The 16,192-nt window shown below is 45.8% G+C and overlaps 1 non-coding gene across 1 annotated transcript; it reads left to right on the top strand.

Annotated features, from left to right (window-relative positions):
• Nucleotides 1–3,349: 3,349 nt before the first annotated feature.
• Nucleotides 3,350–3,423, top strand: trnan-auu (transfer RNA asparagine (anticodon AUU)). Its single transcript has one exon. It is a non-coding gene; the product is annotated as a tRNA-Asn (tRNA).
• Nucleotides 3,424–16,192: the final 12,769 nt, after the last annotated feature.

The following is a 16,192-nucleotide window of genomic DNA, read 5'->3' as shown; positions in this document are numbered from 1 at the left end:
ATATCCTGGTCCTGACATGGTTTACAGATATTTCCTTTTGTCAGGGTAATCAGGAAGCCAAACGGCCATTACTCCATGAGTCATAGGTAATGGGCTATCACATGTCTTGTATTGTGTCAGGATTGTTTCAATTTCCTGGTCAGTTTATCTGTTTGCATCAAATGGATGAGGTCTCGGAAAGAGATAATGGCGAGAAGATAAGGGTGGGGTGACATGGAACTCCTGTAGTGTAGACAATAGGAGAGCATCATGGGGGATGACTTGTCTCAGCATGACTTGTCTCCTAGCTGTCTGATGGCCATCAGCCATCTCAAACCAGGTTTATGCAAGCTGACTGCTAAAATGCAGAAAGTTCTGGAAGGGCCAGGATTCCATTTTAATCAAAAGGCACACAATTACCGTATGGTATCAGCTTAGATAAAAATACTTTCCACACCCAGCTGCTGAAAATTTGGGACAAACAAGTGAAAGACACCTGGTGCTGGTGGGCAGTTTTGTTGCCTTTTTCATTGATGCTTGATCTAGAAGTCTAGTTGTCAAATTGTGTGCTCAACCGTCAGTTATCTGCTACAAATCAGCGGAGGACAAATCACTTTGTTGTCTAATGCTGCCTTTGCCTGCACAATGTGTGCTGAGATTATCTGTGCAATATGCATTTCGCAGGATGAATAAAAGCAATGCTTTTTGAAATGCAGGCACTGCATGTTTTGCACTCGACAAAACGTTGCATTTTCTTTTCATTAATTTTACATTAATGCATTGCAATGCCAACGCACTTTTTACGTGGCAAGATCAATAATTAGCAGAGCGTAATGAAGAGATCACAAAGTTTCTGTTGAAAGAATAGACTCAGTCGAGAATATTTTGTGGATTTTATTTTTCTGAGACTATTTTCCCTGTGCTGTGGACACCCTGCGCAGATATGTGAAAAAGCTGGTTTTGTTAAATCTCCAGAGACCGCATGGCAGTTCGCTGGGACAAAAGAGCTGTCAGTCATCCATTGACAAAAGAGCTGTCAGCCAGGAAGGGGGGCCACTGACAAAGCCACTCTAATTTGTAAAAGCACTTCTCACCTCCATCTCAGAAGGAGACACAGAACAATGAACCCACCAGCCTGGCCAGCCAAGGAGGAGCTGGGACTTTCCCAACTCAAAGGCTCAGAGAGATGGCCAGACTAAGGGCCATCAGCCCAATGCATGGGTGGGATGGCCCATCACTGACTAAGTACCCATGCTTAGAAACAAAGGGGTTTTAAAGATTGGCGGGAAAGATAGGGGTAGCAAGACTCCCAGAAAGACAGGGTCCTTTCCACTTTATTTTTAGCTTGGAGCTTGGTGTGAAGCTTGGAGCTTGCAGCTTGCAGCTTGTGTCTAGAGAGAGCCCCCTCTCCCTCTCGCTCTCGTTCCACCGATCGATATACCAGAGGAAGGGGCCGCAGTACTGCAGAAGAAGCCACCGAGACTGAAGACCAGGCAGTGACTTCCCACAGCTGAGCTGAGCAAGGAAACGTGCTGCGTGTGGTGGTGAACATGGTTGCGAGTGTCCCAAGCCAGTAACCAGATATCCCAGGCCAGCTGTGTAAGGGCTCAGGGTTTTCTCAGAAGTGAAGCTTTTCAGGGCTATTCTGGGGAGGGTAATTCATTGGTAGGGGTGGGGTTAGAATCCACCAGGGAATTACTGCGTGTTACTCGGTTCATTCCTGTACTGTATGTATGTTGTTTGTAACCTGGATTTTATTCTCCACAGAGACAGTGATTTCGTTTAGCCTTGCATGTTTTAGCCATTTTATGTTAGACCAAATAAATATACTACGATTTATCACCAAAGTATCCCTTTCCGTGACTCATTTAATTTACACTCTGAATAATAATTCCCGGATCTAGAACTTTCGTAAGGTGGGGGCGATTCAAACCGTCCGTCTGGCAATTGGGCGAGGATCACAAACACTTACAATATTTACGAAAGGATATACTTGCTTTGGAGGCAGTTCAGAGAAGGTTCACTGGGTTGACTCCGGAGATGAGTGGTTGACTTATGAGAAAAGGTTGAGTAGGTTGGGCCTCTAATCATTGGAATTCAGAAGAATGAGAGGTGATCTTATCGAAACGTATAAGGTAATGAGGGAGCTTGATAAGGTGGATGCAGAGAGGATGGTTCCACTGATAGGGGAGACTAGAACAAGGGGGCATAATCTCAGAATAAGGGGCCGCCCATTTAAATCTGTGATGAGGAGGAATTTCTTCTCTCAGAGGGTTGTAAATCTGTCGAACTCACTGCCTCAGAGAGCTGAGAAAGCCACGGCATTAAATACATTTAAGACAGAGATAGCTTCTTAACTGATAAGGGCATAAGGCTTTTGGGGAACGGGCAGGGATGTGGACTTGAGTCCATGATCGGATCAGCCATGATCATAGTAACTGGCGGAGCAGGCTCAGGGGGCCATATGGCCTACTCCTGCTCCTAGTTCTGAAGTTCTTCTGTTCTGAATAGCGACACACAAAAAAATGCTTTGATCATGGTTGCACCTTATCTTCACGTTTGTCAAACAGTTGGCTCGTTGGTCTCGGGCTGTGATTCTCCCTTCGGAGTTGTTCATTGAAATTTACGAGGGTTCCCAGAGGAGCCCTGATATCGCTCGCAAATTTTGAAATTGCATCGAACTTTTGCAAAGAAGGACTTGCATATCTGCAGCGCCTTTCAGGAACTCATGACGCCCCAAAGCGCTTTACAGCCATTGAGTTATGTTTGAAGTGTTGTAGTTTGGGGAAAGATGTGCCCAGATCACCAAACATGAACCTCAACTCTTTGCAAAGGCGTTCGGTGCAAATAATCAGGTGCCTCAGGGACTTGGACTTTCTTTGAATAAGTTCTGCTTGTACCTGCATTCAAGCTTGAAACAGCAACTGGGCTTCCATCTCACGGGAGGTTTGGGGTTGATGTGCGTCGCTTTCAATCTTTGAAATTTCACCAAGCAAAGAAACGGTGAATCCAACTGTCCCTTTAAGCATTTAGTTCCCGTTTAATCACAGGAATATCCGCAGTCAGGAGCTGAAAAGGAATTCAAACCTAATACCGGCTTCGGGACAATCAGAATACTTTGTCACAGACAAGGCACTGGAAGGCTGGAAGGTAGATCAGACCGGTTGCGGGAGAGCAGGTTGGCGGTGACATGGAAGTGTCTGCAGTGTGCGGGACCAGACTGCTTCCACGCATCCACAATGAATGTCCCTCCATTTATTTGGGAAAAGTACAACTGAGAGTGGACAAGTTCCATCCCGGTCTGAGCAATCTGAAGCTTCAACTGACTGACACCCTGGTTTTGGATGTCTTGCACATTATTGTTTCATCGGTCTCTGTGGCACAATGGGTTAGCGCGTTAGGCTATTAACCCAAAGCTTGGTGGTTCGAGCCCACCCAGGGACGTAGCCTTCAACTCTTTTTCCCGGAGGATTCGGTGCCGCACAGTCCCAGGTTGTCATTGTGCGTTTTGGCTGCATGAATCTATTCTGCAAATGTTGCCAGCTGTGCTATTATCCAGTTAGTTCCCACTCCAATATTTTATGAGCATTCAGTTCAAGTGAAACGATAACAATTTTTTACATGGATCATGATCCTCCATCCAACCCATTAGAAATAAATTATGTTATTGGGTTTAAAGAAACTGGTGGAAATTGATTCTATTGATACATATATAGAACTTTAACTTCGGTCTCAAGTGCTTCATCTATCAAGAATAGACACACACACAATCAATGGTTTTACAACTGAGTCGTAAATACTTACAATTTTAAACCATTCTCATTCACCGTGTAAATGAGATAGTGATAAAACTTCATCACATGTAAAGAGAAAATGAATGATTGATGATCCCACTGTTCCTCAGTAATTATATTATTATTTATTTCATTCTGAAGAAGGTTATCGGCTAATTAACGGTGATTAAAAGAATTCTTACTTTTGCATGCCGTCAATTTTATAAGGTTTTGAATTTAAAAATGGTGTTACAAAAGTTATCGCCGAGACCTGGAATCAAAGCTGTTTTTCGGTGGCATAAGGAGTGGTTTTACCCAATCATTTAAAGATGATTTCAAAGAATCATGTGGCGTTAAATTCACATCACGGTTACCATTTGTTTCGTGTGAAACAAGTGGATTGAAAAGGACAATAATGTTAAATACAGAGTCAGGCAACAACGACACAGTCACATCAAAGCCTCCCAGGGCAGGTACAGTACGCGTTCGACACAGAGTAAAGCTTCCTCTACATTGTCCCATCAAACTCTCCCAGGACAGGTACAGCACGTGTTAGATACAGAGTAATGCTCCCTCGACACTATCCCATCAAACCCTCTCAGGACAGATACAGCCCGTGTTAGATACAGAGTAAAACTCCCTCTACACTGTCCCATCAAACCCTCTCAGGATAGGTACAGCCCATGTTAGATACAGAGTAAAACTCCCTCTGCACTGTCCCATCAAGCTCACCCAGGGCAGGTACAGTACGCGTTAGATACAGAGTAATGCTCCCTCTGCACTGACCCATCAACACTCCCAAGGCTGGTACAGAACGGGTTAGATACAGAATAAAGCTCCCTCAACACTGTCCCATGAAACTCTCCAAGGGCAGGTACAGCATGCGTTAAATACAGAGTAAAGATTCTTCTAAACTGTCCCATCAAATGCTCCTAGGGCAGATGCACCACAGGGTTAGATAGAGAGGAAAGCTCCCTCTACATTGTCCCATCAAACTCTCAGGGCATGTACAGCACAAATTAGTTACAACATAAATCTCCCGCGACACAGTCCCTTCAAACTCTTCCAGGGGCAGGTGCATGTTGCATATGCAATAACTCAGCAGGTGTACGACCGTGAACTCAATCAGGTGCATCCTGACCGTACTTTTCTAGCTCTTGAACAAAGGATTAAACATGGAGGCTTTCTTTATATACAAGAGTTGCATGTGTGTGTCTGTGGCCCAATGACCTTCGACGGTCGGTCCCCCTGGTGGCAGGCAAACCCGGGCATATATACATTACAGTGCAGCACGTGTTTAAATCTCCCTCTACACTGTCCCAGCAAACCCTCCCAGGGCAGGCACAGCACAGGATAGATACAGAGTAAAGCTCCCACTATACTGTCCCATCAAACCCGTCAGGGCAGGTACAGTACGGATTAGATACAGATCAAAGCCCCCTCTACATTGTCTCATCAAAGATTCAGAGGGCAGGTACAGACTAAAGCTTCCTCGACACTGTCACATCAAACCCTCCCAGGGCAGGTACAGTATGTGTTATATACAGATAAAAGCTCCCCCTATATTGTCCCATCAAAGACTCACAGAGCAGATACAGCCCATCTAAGATATACAGCAAAGCTTCCTCTAACCTGTCCCATCAAACCCTCCCAGGGCAAGTACAGCATGGGTTAGATACAGAGTAAAGCTCCCTCTACTCTGTACCATCAAATCCTTCCAGGACAGATCCAGCATGGGTTAGATGCAGAATAAATCTCCCTCTACACTGTTCCATCAAATCCTCCCAGGACAGATCCAGCACGGTGTTAGATACAGAGTAAAGCTCCCTCCACACTGTCCCATCAATCTCTCCCAGGGCAGGTGCAGGACGGGGTTAGATACAGAGTAAAGCTCCCTCTACACTGTCCCATCAATCTCTCCCAGGACAGGTCCAGCATGGGGTTAGATACCGAGTAAAGCTCCCTCTACACTGTCCCATCAATCTCTCCCAGGGCAGGTACAGCACAGGGTTAGCTGCAGAGTGAAGCTCCCTCTACACTGTCTCATCAATCTCTCCCAGGGCTGGTACAGCATGGGTTATGTTAGCACAAATCTTTTCCTAGAAGAATCACTCGACACTCGGGGTCGGGTCCAACGCCAAAATGGCCTTTATTACACCGGCGGGGAGAGAGCCTCTGGTCCAACTCCAGGCACTCCACTCCACCGAACAAAGAAATTCATCGATATTTATATGTTTTACAACAGTTCATTGCAATTACTTAGCCCATGTCGGCTGGACACAATCCAATCATCATGACTATAAATTACAAATCAATTCCACTGGGCCAATGACTGTGTGATCACCTCATGTTTTAGCTGGGGCTTATTCATGGCCTCGTGATATTCTCTAGATCCCCTTATCTCTACTGTCCTTGGCTTCTGTCTGCACCTAACCTCCTTATCCTTACACAGTCACAGGAATTTCTTTGTTCAGTATTCTGCTGGGACATCTTGTCTGTGGTTTGTTGATTAAGGACGTTCTGCTGAGCTCGCTCTTTCCAGTGTTCCTGTACATGGAACTGCAGTGTCATCAGCTACCCAAAAATGTAGTCAAGCTAACTGTTAGCTGAATTCCCCTCGTGCTTTGCAGAATCCCTGGCAGCCATTTTATATCTGGCTACCATTTTACACATACATGTATGCATACATATATTCAGCAGGTGCCTTTGCCTTTGCCCTACAACAATCCCCCCTTTCGGTAATGGACTAATCCTAGTCTCCTTTAACCGACAACATTATTTTTTACTCGACTTATATTTTTACGTACCACCCGGTACTTCCTGTCACAACGTGCTGGCCAGTCACGTGGTGTCAGATGTACCAGTTGCTAAGATCAAATTGATATAGTTCAGATTCCCCTGTCCCTCTGCAGGACAAGTCACTTTATTTACTTGAGCCCTTGTTCTGATACTCCTTTGTCGTGCATAATGCCTGCAGGATCGACAGGCCATGACTCTCCATGTTAGTGCTAAGACCAGCTGTATCCCTACCAGTATGTGTGATATTATTCGCATCCAGGGGTGGATGTTTACGTTCATGCCCCAGTCCCAGACCCTCCTCCACCAACTCTGGTTTTGTAACTCTTGGTCAGTATCCTTCTCCAGTATTTCAATCTTTGTCTGTAGTTGGTGGTAGAGTCTGACACACTGGCCTACTCTGAGTCTTAGTTCCCTTAATACTGCAACTAAATGTGGGAGAGGGGCCTGCTCTGGCTCGTCATAATCCTGCAGGTGATCGTGGAGCTGATCGATGGCGTTAATGATTTTGGGCCTCGGCGTCTAACCTGGATAATGCGGGCTTGTCCTATTGAGAGGTCATAGGGCTGTGAAGCAAAAGTTTGGTTGCGAGATCTGGCATTGTAAGCCATTGTACCGATTTGAATGTGCCGTGGTAGAGACACAGTATTTCCCTTTGCCCCCGTAACCTGTTCTGGCAAAATGTGTGGGGGCAGGTACTATTTCCAATACACATCCATCGGTTGGATTAAATCCACATTCGACTAGTTCTCCCTGTCCCACCGGGTGAGGGCACACCGTAATTTCACCCGTCTGCTTGCATCCCGTCAGGGAGATCCCATAGTGTGTGTTATCTCTGCGGACAGCAGGGGCTGCGGTCAGATCGTAATGGAGGGAGGTGTTTTCCCGTATGATCCCGATATTCTTCAGTTGATAAAGGGGAAACGGTCCTGAGTCTTGTGTGACTATAGGTATCATCAGGGCTATTCCCACTCCGGCAGCTTTGCCCATTCGGCAGTTTGGGATCACTGGGCATACTCTGGTCAGTCCCTTCAGAGTGCAATTACCCAGTGTCCCCTTCAGTTTGGCCAACTGAGCCAGATGTGGGCTGTCTATCCAGTCTGGCAACTCCCCCCTTTGGATATGATCGAGGTTGTGGCGTATCTGTCCCACCATCCATAGGCCATAAGCGTGACAGAGTTGTCCCTGTCTCAGTTTTGCGGTATCTTCTCTCTCTCTGTCGATAAGGTGATTGATTCTTTTTGCCTGAGCTTCCAGGACCGAGAGGCCATCCAATTGGATTTCGGCACCCTCTCTTCCGAGTTCGGATTGACCTTCCTGAGTCCGCTCTGCCCGTTCTAATAATCCCTTCATCACCCCTTTAAGCTGCTCCACCCTTTCATTTAGCCTTTGTATGTCCAGTGAGTTTACTGTGGAGGTTCCGGCATTAAAACCGGTCGCAACATCATTAACTATTTCCCTCTTAGTCCTATGAACTGGCTCCTGTCCTCGGAAACTACTGGCACACATGGCATCGGCAGCCTGCTGCATTACAACTTTACTTAGTACATTATACATATTTCTTGCCTGCTCTGTACAATATTCCGGCATCTGTATACCTGAGATATTGATCAGGACAGGCAGAATTTCATGCTTGACATTATCATACAATAGTTCACCCTCGTTGGACAGCACGATCCCATTTTCCGGTCCCCTTGTAATTGTTGGACATGGCAATTCCATGGGCAGTGTGGTGGTTCTTATGGGGCGCGGTGTCAGAGGGGGGGAGAAGCATACATACAACGATATTGCGGCAGCCTCCATCTCCTCATAGTATCCACACAGCCCCACCCCCTCTTTGTGGTTCACTAACGGTTGTGGCTGGGCAGGAGGCGTGCAAATTATTACAAATGTACATTCATCGGGCCCCCCCCGGCCTCCCTTCGTCTAATGCAACTGCTCAAGTCCTTGGCTGCTGGAATGCATATTTCGTCAGTCAAAGTAAACAAAACTCCACAGTTGATACAGTTGTGTCTTTCTTGCGTGTGCTGTATCTCTCGTAGTCTGTCTGTATTATCCAGTGCTTGTGTGGGCCTCAAGGTTCCCAGTATCATGAGTCCCCAGAGTCGAAGTCACCACTGCGGTCCCATCTCGGTGATGGTTTTATCTGCAAATTTTAAACAGATAGCCTGGTCGTCACCAGGTGTTAGGTTCTGGTCTACTTGTGTCGCGGTCACTCTGTGGAATCGGAGGTAAGGGTTAGGTTATCCATATTCTTTATAGTCGTACCATCTCGATCACTTCATGTCCCTGCCTGGGCTGCCGTCGGCTTTGTATTTGAGCCTGCTCTGCTCGAGCCTGCACGATGACCCATCTAAATATTATCCAAACTCTAATCAACACCAATGCCACCACTATTCCTCCAAACATCGCAGTCTGCTTTACTGTTAGGTTGGGTTTGTGGACTACACCTACCCACCGTGGGGTACATTGGCTCGATTGCCACAGGTGATGGTGCTTTGGCTGCACACTGCACTTTCCGTCTGGTCCTGTTTTTTAAAATCTCTTCCACCTTATTTATCTTAGTTTTTAACTCTTGACCAGCCAGTTCTGTTTTATTTTTATTCTGACTATCCCACCATTTCCACAGTCTGTCAGGTGAGTCTTCTTTATTTGAGTAAGAAATTCAAATTAGCAAGGTCCAGTGTAAAACAGCTGTCAATGCAAAGGGTTAACTCCTTTACAAGTTTGTAAGAAGGCCTGATGTCATTACGTGACTTCGCGTCGTCATCCAAATCTTTTTGCCTTCAAACCTTGCTTAGAAATTAGGAATCCGTTAAAACAGCAAAAATCATTAGTAAAGTGGTCAAAATAAAAATCTTCTCATCGGGAAAGACAGTATTTTAGATTAAACTCCAATTTTTTCCTTAACATTTAATTCAATTACTTGCCAAAGATTTTTTTTGAAATGAGAGCACACATTTTTAATAGCTATTTTGTTTACTGAAATCCAATTTTCACACAAGCTGTATACATGCCAACATTTCATTTTTTTTTTAACGGTCCCGTTCAATGAGCCAATCTTGTGTTTTATTTCTCTCTCTGCTGAGTTCGCATAGCTTAGATCTTTTCTCCTCATTATTTTCAAAACCCTACTGCTTGTTGAGTCTGTTCGGGACTTTTCTTTATTAACAAAGTCTATTCTGGAAATCTTTTCAAACTGCAGTGAAACTTTCTCGTAATTTAAAATCATTATCAATGGAGAGTGTCTTTTACATCCTCCAATTTTTTTTTCCTTTTCCCCATTAAACCAATATCTTTTTCACAGCCAATAATAGCTAATATTTAGTAAGTTATGTCTTTTTCCATCGCAAACACTTTTTTTTTCAGCACTTATTTAGTTCGTTACGTCTTTTTTTCCAAACATTTTAGTTTTATTTTTAAAAAGAGATCAGATTTAACTTTTTGTTTTAAATGTATCACATTTTGTTGCGCCTTTTCTTAACCAGTGGTACTTGAAACCTTCACAACAAAATTAACTCTTCACTGTTCCCATCCTAATTTCTGCTCCCCTTTTGTTGAATTTGTATTTACTGTTGAATTACAAAATGTCTAATATGGTATTACTGGATCTTTTTGCCGAACTTCCGTTTTAGAAGCTGATCAAAAACTCCAATCTTTTGCTCTGTAACTTCAATTTTGTGGCACTATATCTCATTAATTACATCTTTTTTAAGCTTCAGTTCCTGACGCAGAATGTGTACTTTTATTTAAAAGGCTTCCAAACCCAAGATTTTCCGATACAACCAAAATGTTTATCAATGAGACTTACGTGAAATATCTCAAAATCCCAATTCAAATATTGTACTGTCAATCTGTAATTTAAAAATCTCTTTCCTGAGCTAAAAGCTTTCGTGTCAAGGTTTTACACAAAGGAAAAATGGGAGCGTACTTCCCCAGCCTGCAGCCTCCAGAGACACAGGCTTTTTTAAAAGGCATTACAGCTTCCCTTCTCTATTCTTTATCTCATTCCTAGACAGACATTCACAAAAGTCTCTTTTCATTCAACAAAGTTTATTGTTTGGCTGGCTCTATTCTTGGATCCATACTTCACTTAAGATCATCACTATCAGGTTTTTTTTTATTTCTTACATGTTGATTAACTTCCTCTGTTAATTTTTTGTGGGTTTGAAGAATCAAGACCACGTCTTTCTCATCTTTATATTTCCTTTCCTTCTCCCACCATTTGCTGGCGGGTCCTGGGGGTTCCATCCTGACTTAATCATCTTCTCAATTAGTTTCTTTTGTTTTTCCGCCAGGTGGCGGGTAAGGGACCCTTCTAGTCCCCACTCGAGATTACTTGCTTTATTGGCCATTCCTGGGTAGGACTAGAACCGTTAGGAATCGACTCTCTGAGGTTCACTTTCTTCCTAGCATAACTTGTAGCAGACCGTCTCCTGGCTACTGTCAGGTCACAAGTTCTGTTATTACACAAACTTATACAATTCTTAAAATGCGTTTCAGCAATTCCCGCAGTGCCCCACGCCTCCTTAACGACTACCTACCACTGTTTTGTCTGTCGGTCCGACCCTATTCACAGGTTTTGTTTCCTTTGGTCGCTGTGCACCGCCTGGTCTCCGGGGTATATTTTCAAATCACATGACTGGGTCCGGGAGATGTCGCTCGGTATCACGATCCCACGGTCTAAGTGTGTGCCCTACGCCGACTTAGTTCTTGGCCGTCGCGTGGGAGAAAAGTCCTCCTAATTCAGGCTCAGGCTAGGCGTTTGAGATTTTAGACCGTCTCGTCGTGTCGATCAACCGGCCTCCACCTTCCGCACCCTTTATAATTAAAATGATTTTTTACTCACCCGGGTTTTTCCAAGGACGTCCAGCGACTCCGGGAAATCCTGTTTTTGACACCACTGTTAGCGCAAATGCTTTCGTGGAAGAATCACTCGACACTCGGGGTCGGTTCCAATGCCAAAACGGCCTTTATTACGCCAGCGGGGAGAGAGCCTCTGGTCCAACTCCAGGCACTCGATTCCGCCGAACAAAGAAATTCATCGATATTTATATGTTTTACAATAGTTCATTACAGTTACTCAGCCCACTTCGGCTGGACACAATCCAATCATAATGATTATAGATTACATATAGGTTTAAATGGGCCAATAGAATTAACCCCGGTACATCAGGGGGCTGCATGATCAGTTCATGACAGTTGGGGGCTGATTCATATCCGTGTGATGTTTTCCAGATCCCCCCTTATCTTCGTTAATCATGGGTTCCGCCGGTGCCTAGCTCCTTGTCTCCGTGGTTGCTGGGCACCCCATCTGGGGGTCACTGATTTGACGACATTCCGTACTAGGTACCGCAGTGTTCTGTATACTATCTTGCCTCAAGTTGTTGATTCAAGACATTCCTGTTACCAGGCTCTGCAGGGTCAGCGCTCAGTCAGCAGTTTTAGCTAACTTGGTTTACCGAGTCCCCATCATGCTTTGCTAAGCCCCCTGGCAGCCATTTTATATTTGGCTAACATTTTAAACATACATACATTTATATATTCAGCAGGTGCCTTTGCCTTCCTACAACAGTGTCTTTCAATTTGTTTATTTACCATTTTTACCTGCTTGTTTCCTCTCTCTTTCAAACTCACTTTCTTTATTTTTGCTTTCTAATTCCAGCATTACTCCCCTCCCTACTGAATCTATTCTCAGGTTCCCATCCCGCTGCCAATCTAGTTTAAACCCTCCCAAACAGCACTAGCAAACCCCCCCGTGAGGATATTGGTCCCGGCTCTTTTTAGGTGCAAACTGTCCGGCTTGTACAGGTCCCACCTCGCCCAGAAGTGGTCCCGATGCCTCAGGAAACTAAAGCCCTCCTGCCTGCACCATCTCTCCAGCCACGTATTCACCTGCTCTATCCTCCTATTTCTGTACTCACCAGCTCGTGGCACCGAGTGTAATCCGGAGATTACTAGCTTTGAGGTCCTGCTTTTTAATCTCTCTCCTAGCTCCCTGAACTCTGCCTGCAGGACCTCATCTCTCTTGCTACCCATGTCATTGGTCCTGATATGGACCACGACCTCTGGCTGTTCACCCACTCCCCGCAGAATGGAGGTGATGGTGTTCCCATGCGCCTGCTGCCCTTGTCCTTCTCGGCGGTAGAGGTCGCGGATTTGGGAGTAGTTGACGAAGAAGCCTTGGCGAGTTGCTGCAGTGCATCTTGTAGATGGTACACACTGCAGCCACGGTGCGCCGGTGGTGGAGGGAGTGAATGTTGAAGGTGCTGGATGGGGTGCCCATTAAGCGGGCTGCTTTGTCCTGGATGGTGTCGAGCTTCTCGAGTGTTGGAACCGCACTCATCCAGGCAAGTGGAGCGTATTCCATCAGACTCCTGACTTGTGCCTTGTAGATTGTGGAAAGGCTTTGGGGAGTCAGGAGATGAGACACTCACCGCAGAATACCCAGCCTTTGACCTGCTCTTGTTGCCACAGTATTTATGTGATTGGTCCGGTTAAGTTTCTGGTCACTGGTGACCCCCAGGATGTTGATGGTGGGGGATTCGGCGATGATAATGCCGTTGATAGCCGAGCCTGCTTAAGTTGCATATTCCTGTCGCTGATTGCTGACAGGCGACTGTTGGCTCCGCCCCGTGGGTTTACCTCGAACTTCAAACCACGAAATCGGTTCTCCTGAATTCCAAGGTGTGTACGGAAATCAACGATCAAATGCCCTGTCATTAACCACAGGGGTTAAGGCAATTTTCTGATCACAAAGCTCTTTCAGTCCTTGTCCTTGTCCAGAAAATTGCAGATGTGGAAATTCGGGAGTTTAATGACTTTGAAAGGAGAACATTGTTGTTTTGTGCAGTTCCGGTCAGAGAAATGTTTGTGAAAGGAACTTTTTGCAGAGAGAGGGATTGAGCATTTCAACTTGTTGCTGAACACTTCTCTCTGGGCACTGAGCTGAGCAGCAGCTTGCGAAGTGTAGTGGTGATCACGTTCGCCTCACATGCGAAAAGTCCGCAGTTCGATCACGGACTGAAACATTGTTGTTGAAACAAAAACATGTCTGCAATAAAATTGAACAAAAGCATTCCAGTGTACATTGATGCATGATGCAAACTACCTCAGGCCTGGGCCAAAGCTCCCTGTACACCAAGCACAGGCTGAGGAAAACCCCAGGGGAGAGGATATCCCGGTCACTGGGCCTTCCAGCAACACTGAACAAGTGCCCGGTCTGAAACTATCCAGAGTAATAACTTGTAACAAGAATATCCAACAGTCAGGATGGCCGAGCAGTCCAAGGCGCTGCGTTTAGATCACAGTCTTCTCTGGAGGCATGGGTTTGAATCCGACTCCTAACATTCATTGTTTTTAATTACAAACTCATTTGTTTTGACACCACTCTGAAGTGCTTTGGGACATCCATCTAACTTAATAAAATTACTCCACTTCAATTACAAACGGTGATATCAAATTTACTTCACAAACCAGGAATCGATCCCAGGTGGCTGTAGCGAAAGGAATAGTTTTGTGAAGCATTGAAAGGTGCCCTCTAAATATCTCGCACTGCTAATTTAAAAACACAGTTATAATTTGTTTCGGTGCAAAAGAAGGCAGGCTCGAAGGGCCAAATGGTAGACTCCTGCTCCTGGTTCTTGTGTTCTTATGCAGAGCACAGAACAAATGATTAAATTATCAACTCTCCCTCAGTTCGCATTCCTTTTATTGAGCAAAGAAGAACATGGGTTCAGTGAAGATGTTTCCCCGTGAAAGCAACATAAAGTTTAAGGAAAATAATTCGCCCAACTCGAATCCACGACCCTGAGATTATGAATCTCATGCTCTACCGACTGAGCTCGCCGGGCTTCTCAACATCTACCCTGTCAATCCCCTTCAGAATATTGTCCGTTTCAATGAGATCACCTCTCATTCTTCTAAACTCCAGCAAGTATCAGCATATTCTGCACAATCTCTCACCATAGGACAGTCCTCTCATCCCAGGAATCAATCTGATGAACCTTCGTTGTACCACCTCCATGGGAAATATATCCTTCCTCAGATAAGGAGACCAAAACTGTGTGCAGTACTCCAGGTGTGGTCTCACCAGGGCCCTGTACAATTGTAGCAAGACTTCCTTACTCTTATATTGTGGGCTATATATTAAGTATTATGGGCCGAATATCCTGTTTTTCTGCTGATTCTACGGTTGTATAAAAAGTTATTAAAATTCGGCCGTCGCTCAGCAAACATATTTGTATTTCCTTCAGTGTGCAACACATGTGGGTGGTTTAATGATGATTGAAACAATTATTCAGTGTCGCACAGACTTGAATTATTTTTGTCAACTTGCTCTGTAAAAATGCTTTCCCTGACCAGGAATCAAACCCAGACCACGGCAGTGAGAACACCAAATCCTAACCACTAGACTACCAGGGAACACTGCATGCAGCCTCTGCGATAGCTTTAAATATAGTCAGCTTACAATCACAGCTGAGAATTGTGCGGTGACACGGAGTGTAACTGGATTTGCTGGGAGCAGCGTGGAGGCCCCGACCTGCGTGAGAACACCAGCGGCAGGTCGGGGCCATAAAAGGAGCGGTCAGCGGCGGCCTGGGAGCAGTGTGGTGGTGTACCACGGCAAGGTACAGCGCGAGCTGGTGCAGGAGGGCGACGGCAGCGAAGTGTGATGTCATCAAAGTCCAGGTCGGTGATTGGCGCGTGGGCAGGTACAGCAGGATCAGCGAGAGACTGCGGAGGGATGTGATCGAGTCCCAGGGGCGGGGTGAGTACAGGGCCAGGGGCCCAGTGTCAGCACGGGCCAGCCCACACTGCGATATGTGTGGGCACTGGGTCCGTGCAGCAGAGCTGGTATCCAGTCGTCTTGGATCACCCTTGCCGCTGGACCAAGACCTCACTCTGTCAAGCCCGTGTGATGGCTGGGGTGCAACGGCCACCACACGTTAAAAAAATCCACGCACAGGCATCTTCCACCCTTCAACATGCAGTTCGGGACCTGGAATATTAGGTCCATCATTGAAACACCTGTGAACTCATCCTTTTTTGGCGTGGAAGCAAGTCATCCTCGCTTCGAAGGACTGCCGATGATGATGATGAACTGGATTTGCTGCAGTCCGCGAGCAGCAGGTGATGAAAGCGGGCGTGAGAGGGTGAGTGACAGGTGGGCACTGCTTCTGATGCTGTCTGACCCATGGTGGGAGTGGCCGGGGATTTTAAAGTCCTTTCATTGCACCAATGCAGGGTAAATGAAACTGTGTTTCAGGAAACTTCATGTATACAAACATGGGCACTCTGCACTGTCGACCTCGTGGTGTAACGGTAGTGTGTCTGACTCCAGATCAGAAGTCTGGGTGTTTATATCTCGTCGGGGTCACTGTACTTTTCCATATTGTTCTTCCGGAATTGAGATTTACTTTGCTGTATCACAATTTACTTTCCCACCCATGTTTGTACCATCAGCAAACTTGGCTCCATTACACTGGGTCCCTATATCCCTGGGATAGGGGAGGAAAGACACACCGGAAAAGTGTGAGCTTGTGGACCGGAGAAGTTGCAGATGCTGGAGCTGTGCGTTTTATCGGGGAAGGACGGGGGGAGAGCCTGCCGAGCGTCCGGAGAAGCTGAGAAGCTGCTGTGCT

Source organism: Pristiophorus japonicus, unplaced genomic scaffold (assembly GCF_044704955.1).
Source record: "Pristiophorus japonicus isolate sPriJap1 unplaced genomic scaffold, sPriJap1.hap1 HAP1_SCAFFOLD_262, whole genome shotgun sequence".
NCBI classification, from domain to species: domain Eukaryota; kingdom Metazoa; phylum Chordata; class Chondrichthyes; family Pristiophoridae; genus Pristiophorus; species Pristiophorus japonicus.
The sequence above is the reverse complement of the archived record's forward strand: the minus strand, read 5'-3'. Positions and strand labels throughout refer to the sequence as shown.